This window comes from Hyposmocoma kahamanoa, unplaced genomic scaffold (assembly GCF_003589595.1).
Source record: "Hyposmocoma kahamanoa isolate Upper Pololo Valley unplaced genomic scaffold, ASM358959v1 66, whole genome shotgun sequence".
NCBI classification, from domain to species: Eukaryota; Metazoa; Arthropoda; class Insecta; order Lepidoptera; family Cosmopterigidae; genus Hyposmocoma; species Hyposmocoma kahamanoa.
This window is the reverse complement of record NW_020653854.1, coordinates 12785898-12793764: the sequence shown is the minus strand read 5'-3', so window position 1 is coordinate 12793764 and position 7867 is coordinate 12785898. Positions and strand designations below refer to the sequence as shown.

Below are 7867 nucleotides of genomic sequence, written 5' to 3'. Positions count from 1 at the left end.
CTTATCATCCCAGTTCGCAGATTACAAATTTTGAATATTCACAGGAATCTTTTTAAAGAAGCGTATACACTTCTTTTTCTTTTACGGGGCAATGTATAAAAGAATTTGCTTTATAGACTTGTGAAGTTTATTTTTGTTCCTCGTATTTGAAATTACGTTTATCAATATTTTTCGTGACAAATATTCTATTATATTTAACCTAAATTACATTTTCAGAAATGTACTGTGATAACCTAACTGTGACTTTGACCTGTGTGCACTGCGACTTAGACCTTTTCAAGGCGAGAGAATAGGCGTTATTAGGTGTGCATGCTTCAACTTCGCTTTCCATCAGGTGAGATAGTGGTCAATTGCGCACTTTTTTTCCAGAAACCTAACACCACGTTTCTGCAGGACAAATATTTGAATTTGCAATCACCAGCTGAATTTGAATAGACCATCGTAATTTTTTTTTCTGTAATTTATTAAATAAAGTTTAATTGTTCACACTCACATTGAAATTGAGAGAATGGCAAATTATTATATTTAAAATAATGGTATCTATGTGTTGCTATATATAAAAATGCAGTTTTAATAGACGTAACGCATCAGATATGTTGAAGCGTAATAAGCCCATATCATTATATATGTATGTCAAATATGGCGAGAACATTTTGCATGCGCCATAAAATGTGTCTTTAGCGTCTACCTATTACTCGATTAACTATCCAGCGCCTGTATAGTGCCGACCAGAAAACCTCAAAAAATTATTACATATTACGTTTCGAGGTCTTAGGTTTTCGCGATTGTTACACATAGGAAATAAAACTGTTTTTCCGGTAGAGGGAGAATAAAAAAAAGAATAGAGAAGCTTCTCGCGTATACTGAAAAGGGATACCAACAGAGTACCTATAAATTTTGGATTGTCTACTTTTAAAATTTTACCCCGTTAAAGAAATTGAAATGAAAATGAAGCCGTGGTAACCTAATGGTTTGACCTACTGCCTCTCAAGCAGAGGGTCGTGGGTTCGAATCCAGACTCGCACCTCTGAGTTTCTCGGAATTTGTGCGAAATTTAATTTGAAATTTATCATGAGCTTTTCGGAGAAGGAAAATATCGTGATGAAACGTTGAAGAAGGTTAAAAGTCCTCGGAAACGTGTGCAGTCCCCAACCCTCATTGGGCCATTGTGGTGGACTGTCGCCCAAGCACTCGCCTGAAAGGAGACCCGTGCCCACCAGTGGGACGTATAAATGGATTCGTGATTATGATGAAATCTGCCGAGTCTAAGGAGGGAGAATCCGCCAGACCACATTTAGCTTGGTTGAGTTTAGTAACCAAATAAATTAATTATGACAAATCATTACTTTTTTATTGGCCCTTGAACAGTATTAACTTAGTATACATATTTCGAACTGAAAAAGTATTGAAAAGTAAAAGGAATACAATATTTAAAATGACCCATAAATTGGGGAAAAGATAGTGGCAAAAGCACGGTATCCCTAAAATCAGCTTAAGCCTGTCTAATTTAATTTATACGTTATTTATTTGATCTCTCTTTCTCGCGTATCATAACCACTGCTGGCAGAAGCGAGATGGACATATTTGACAAAAGTAAGATATTCTCCTTATTTTAGGAGGTTTATACGCTGCAAACAAAAATCTTTCAATCAAGAAAAACACTTCAAATATCATCTAAAATACATGAAATCGTAATACTCCAGGCTTGTAAGAGTATTTCACTAGTAATTCATACAAGAAAATTACACTTTTTTTAAATACAAGAAAATACAATCAATGGATTGTAATGAAAAATTAAAACTTACGTGTGAAAGGTTATGTCGGGACTTTTTCGTTCCGTACGGCTTTTACAGCCTAAAATATAACAATGCACCATTATTGTAAGCAGCAATAATTGTCAATTACTACAAAGGAACGCACTGTGATTCCCCCATAGGCCATAAATCAAAAAAAATCATTGGCTTATCCCGGTTAGATCAACTCACTAAGTTAGTAACTAGTTAACAAGCTTCCAAAAACTATAAATATCAATGTAATTAGGTCACGTTATCATTCACTTTTGTGCATCGGAAGTGAGCGCATCGCGAGACTAATTATCACCACGTGTGAGTCATCGAAACTTAATCACTTTGTTTTTGAGTGTCACTATTCCAAATCAAGTGTTTACGTGTTGTGAAAGCATGGAGATCCAAGAGCATGGTATGTACTTTTATTATCAATTTTTTTTAATTTTTTTTATGCATACTTTTTTTTATATAATTTTTTTATTGAAGGCAGTTTATTGGTGAAAATTTTTGGCATAACTTAATTTCCTTTAGACCTACAACTTTTGGCTGCGCTGAGCTGCACCTGAGGTATATGGTTTTTGAATAAGGAGTATGTCCTTATTAAGAGCTATAAGTTTCATTTGCATCTTGCTGCCTCTTCTTGGCTTAAAGGGGTGTCAAAGTATGCATGTCCATAGTATTGAATTTTTAATTTTTTTTTAAGTTCAGCTTTCATATTGTTTTAGGTACATTTTTCAAATGTTCTGTATCGAGGATGACAATTTTTGATATTTGGCACTCTAAAGTGGGTAATCCAAATGAAAAAATGCAACACGTCCTGAGCACTTTGACCGAAACATCATCCCTTTCTGACGACATCGAAAATATTGATTTAGAGACTTTAAGCCTTAAAATTAAGAATATTTGTAAACGAATTTCCCACTACTGGGCAAAGTCGAATCGTACTAGATCTAAATTCTTAGAAAAATATTCAGATTGGCTGCATGTCGTTGAAAATATTGACGTACAGCGAACTGAGTTACGTGTATCTCAGAGCTTTGACGAAGTTAAACCATCAACTTCTTCATCGCATGGCCGTCCGAGAATTAACTTTGACGACACCAGTAAACGTACAAAAAGGAGAAGATTGGCTAGTTTGTCTAACCAAGACCCTTCTCTTGTACAGTCATTGCTCAATGCGTCCGATAGCTTGTCTTGTCCTGAAATCGATTCTAGCGAAGTTTTATCGCTCATTGTTGAAGCTCAGTTAACTCGACATCAATATATATTAGTAAAGAAATTTATAGACAATAAGTTTTCAAAAACCATTTTCCCATCTTACCAAAGTGTCGTGGAATCTAAAAAACACTGTTATCCTTCAGATATTACTGTTACAGAATCATCCGCCGAAGTCGAACTTCAAAGTTTATTAGATCATACTGCCAATCGGATTCTCAAGTCTCAAAAAGATGTTTTGGATAGTGTACCTAATGAGTCTCTAGATAAGATATCTTTGATAGGGAAATGGGGTTTCGATGGCAGTACAGGGCATTCAGAATATAAACAGTGTTTTTCTGACTCCACTCTTGAAGACAGTAGCCTGTTTGTTACTTCGTATGTGCCACTTCAGCTTGTTTTGACAACAGATAACAAAGAAAATTCAGTAGTTTTGTGGAAAAATCCTCGTCCTTCATCAACTCGATACTGTCGTCCTATACGCCTCCGATATTTGAAGGAATCGACTGCAGTGTCAGTTGAGGAAGAAGCTCATTTTAAAGATAAAATAAGGAACTTGCAGCCTACTGTTTTCAAGGAAGAAGATCGCGAATATCGCATTACTCATTGTTTGCAACTTACTATGGTAGATGGTAAAGTGTGTAATGCACTTAGTGGTGTTTCTTCATCAAAATGTTTTATTTGTAACGCCTTGCCCAGTGAAATGAACAAAATTGACGAATGTTTAAATAAGGAAGTCGATGAGAGTAAATATGAATTTGGTTTATCACCTCTTCACGCGTTAATACGTTTTTTTGAATATTTTGTTCATGTCGCGTACAAGTTAGATGTTAGGAAATGGCAAGCTAGGTCCGCTAATGACAAAATGCTTGTTGCTGCAAAAAAATCATATGTTCAGACTCAATTTAGAGAAAGATTAGGGCTTATAGTGGATAAGCCTAAAAGTGGCGGAAGCGGAACATCAAACGATGGTAATACAGCCAGGCGGTTTTTCTCGAATTCAGAAATTTCCGCTGAAATTACTGGGATCAAGAAGGATCTCCTAGATCGTTGCTGGATCATCCTTCAATGTTTAAATTCGGGATATAATATTAATAAGACGAACTTCGAAGAGTTCGCTTTAGAGACGGCTCGGCAGTTAGTTGCCGAGTATCCGTGGTATAACATGCCTGCTTCCGTTCACAAAGTTCTAATTCATGGTGCTAATGTTATAGATTACGGTTTGTTGTCAATCGGAGAGTTGTCTGAAGAAGCAGCTGAAGCGACTAACAAATACATCAAGTCTTTTAGAAAAAATCATACGCGTAAAATGAGTCGCATTGTGACCAACACAGATTTAGTAAATAGGCTGCTTCTTCATTCAGATCCCTTCATAACAGGTCTACGAAAGTTACCTGTTAAAAAAAAAGGTGTACTGTCAAAAGCTGTATTAGACTTGTTATGTATTTAAAGTTAATATTGTTGAGATTTAATGTATTTTGGTATAATTTGTGTTTTGTTTGTATTTTGTAAAATGAACTTTTTTATGTATTTTTATTGTTTTAATTTATTCATTTGTGGTTATTGTTAATACAAATAATCATTATTTACACAGTTTTACCATTAAAAGTCGCAGTATAAAATGTTTTAGATACATCGTCTAAAAACAAAATTACTGCGAGACATTTTTACACCTAAATATTGTCAAATATTTTTTAAAATGTATAATTTTATTAATTTACGTTTACCTAATCATATTTTAACGTAATAAAATAAAAAAATAATAATAATTTCGGAGTTACGTATTTATGACCGCCTTAGTATGGAGCGTGAATCACCGTGGAACGGTTAGTAACTTTGTAAAACTCTTCTTAAAAGCACAAACAAATAAAATCGATGCACATCAAACACTCTGAAGGATTTGCTGGACTCAACGAGGGTTGAGTCATGCAACCGAAACCGCATACATAGAAAGTTATATAATTAGTATATATATATATATATATATATATATATTAGTATAAAGTTATATAAGTTAGAAAGTTTTTTCAAACAAACCAATGTCCTTGAAACTTTATAGGTCCCATGGTCACAGTTGACTCAACCGAAACATCATTGGTTTGTTTGAAAAACAAATATAGGCGGCTTAAGTCCGGATAAATAGTTTCATTTCCTACATATTACGTTTTCACAAAAATAGGCGCTACTGCGCATCTACGTCGAGTTGCGGAATCATTCAATCACCATGCATCACATTTTAAATATGAACCATATAATAAAAACAAAATGTCTTTTTAATCATCGATTTATTCTCATGTGCTGGGCTGATTTATCGATAACGCGATAACAATAGATATAAACTGGCTTATCAGTATTCGTAGCGTTGAAATTAACTTACATATTCTCTTAAATGCAAAAAATCGGTCATCACATCCGTTCGTTTGTTTTCTAATTAAACTGGGACTAGTTAAAATGGACCTTCATCATGTTGTAGATTTTCAAAATATTTTTACTACCGACGACATGAACTTTGACGTCAAAACATGTAGGTAACACATGAATATTTTTCTGTATTACTATACACAATATGTATTGTGGCGTTGCAATAAATGTCTATTCTATTCTATTCAATACAATTGGTGTAAGACTGCGAAAGTTTAATTCTATATTTAAAAGTACAGACAAACAGGTTAAAATACACACAGATCAATCTCAAATACTGCAATTTACTTCCATAAATCACACACCAAGTCTCAAAAGTCGTACCACAAAATTGATATAATTAGTTTTATATAAAGTTAAGCGTATTAAACGTAAAGTAAATCCATTCGAGTCCACTAGTGCAGCTTATCAGAGATAAAACAAACATATAAACAGAGTATCGGCCCTGAAGCATTAGTGCTATCGATCTCCTATTCAAACCATACCCAATTCTGCGTCAGACCATTGTATACAGTCGCGATTTTTGCACAAATAACTGTAACAATAATTTCTTTTAACTATTTATACTACTTTAGTACCCCTAGCGAGACAGTGATCGAGACGTTCTCGTATTGTTATCGTGATATTTGTTTGGCATAATGGAAATGGATACTGTAAAACTTGACTTAGAAATGAAATCAAGACCGCATCGTGGTATGTAACTTCACTGTTTTTCGGACCTTTTGAACTCACCTTTGTTTGTCATGTATATTGTCTTCAAGTATATTCAAGGAATTATCTATGAAACGGTGTCATTCAAATAAAATATTTAATGTACATACAGTTTGACGTCATTGTTGCAATAAACAGTATCGTTATATCATTCTCCAGTTTTAACGCGCTACCGTCGCGCCGCTCGTTTCAGTGTGGCAGAGTTCATAATTATGATCTCGTACATTACAAAAATTCCCGCGCCCGGAACGCTTTCGCGGCCGCCTCTGTGTGGCCTGAGCATAAATCTTTCATTCTCTTCATTGTAAATACAAATTGTTTACGAGTAGCCAATACTACGCGATGTGGTCGCTACTCCATATAACGCCCGGGTGCAATTCATACCCTGGCGCCCTCAAGTAGGCACTCGATCAAAATGGAAAACTTACAGTTATAGTTTCCCTAGTAATCGAAAATTCGGGAGCAAAGTGTGCAATTATAAATAAGTTGGGAATCAATAACCCGTTTATTTCGCTTGCGCCGCGAGCGAGCCGGGCTCTTTGAAGGCGTCGCGAACGAAGCTCGATATCCCTTACTGCGCCTGTGTGCGCCACACACCCTGCACCGTAGGTAAAGCCGGCACTGCGCTTGTTAACTTTTGCGCCACATCTCGAAATATAGGAAAAAGATGCGCATGCATTTTCGTCAAATTTAAATATTAGGATGGAGATCCACAGCTTCAAAAAAAGTCTTTATCTCTGCTACATACCTATGTCTCACTGAACAAATAAGAGAAATTAAAATCAAATCATTTCGATACTTCCAAGGAACACTACGCCAATTTTATTTTTGGACCTGTTCTGTTTTTATTTTGTTTGTTTTTTTTTTCACGAAGTTCGTCTTTTTCTTTTTTTTTTCATTTGATTTTTTGTTTTTTTCACAAAACTCGAGGAGCATAACCTTAGTAAATAAATATGGCTGTTTACAAAAATAACAATAAATGACCAAAAAATTAGTTGGTGTAGTGTTGATGGAGGTATCGGTTGGTGGGTTTGTTTGGCTGGGTATGTTTGACTGGGTGTATTTAATACAATAACTTATTTGTAGTGGTATCACATTAATTATGCTCGAACAAAGGTATCATGTTGCTTTTGACAGATCGTTCTAGAGTTGTAACACGTCCACTTTAACTAGTATCACTTATTAATATCGCAACGTTATACTTATTCGTACTCGCCTAATAATTGCGCACAGACTAAAGTCAAGTGGCAAAATTGAAGTGTTAGTATCACACCTACTTCCAACTAATACTCACTGTGTCGTTTTACATATAAGTATATACGTTTGCCTTTTATTCTTTAAATTTCGTAGCTCTTCTCCTAAACAATCACACTTGACTACAAGCTTTGGGCTCACTTAAAAAATCTGTTAATTTTTTTAAAACTAAATAGACAATTAGTTTTTATTATTTTTCAGGATGTTTACAATCCAAATACTCATTAATGCACGCAAGAACTACAAAACAGACAAAAAACAGGGTACAAAAGGCGACTTTATTATTAGATAAATAAATACTTGGTAAATATGATATATACGACTTTATACACACATAAATTAAAACCGCGGAACATAGGAAAGAGGACAGGAGAGTAAAAAGTCTTAGTATTGGAGAAAGGAATGATAACCTCCTAGATAAGATAAATAAGAAACTAGATAACGCGCTAAGTAAAATTTGTGATAACTTAATAGAGTTA

General features: G+C 34.7%; 1 protein-coding gene across 1 annotated transcript in view; it reads left to right on the top strand.

The window, feature by feature from the left end:
- LOC113232099 (protein GDAP2 homolog) overlaps window positions 1-7867 on the top strand; it is a 57475-nt gene that overhangs the window by 6969 nt on the left and 42639 nt on the right. The window lies entirely within an intron of this gene.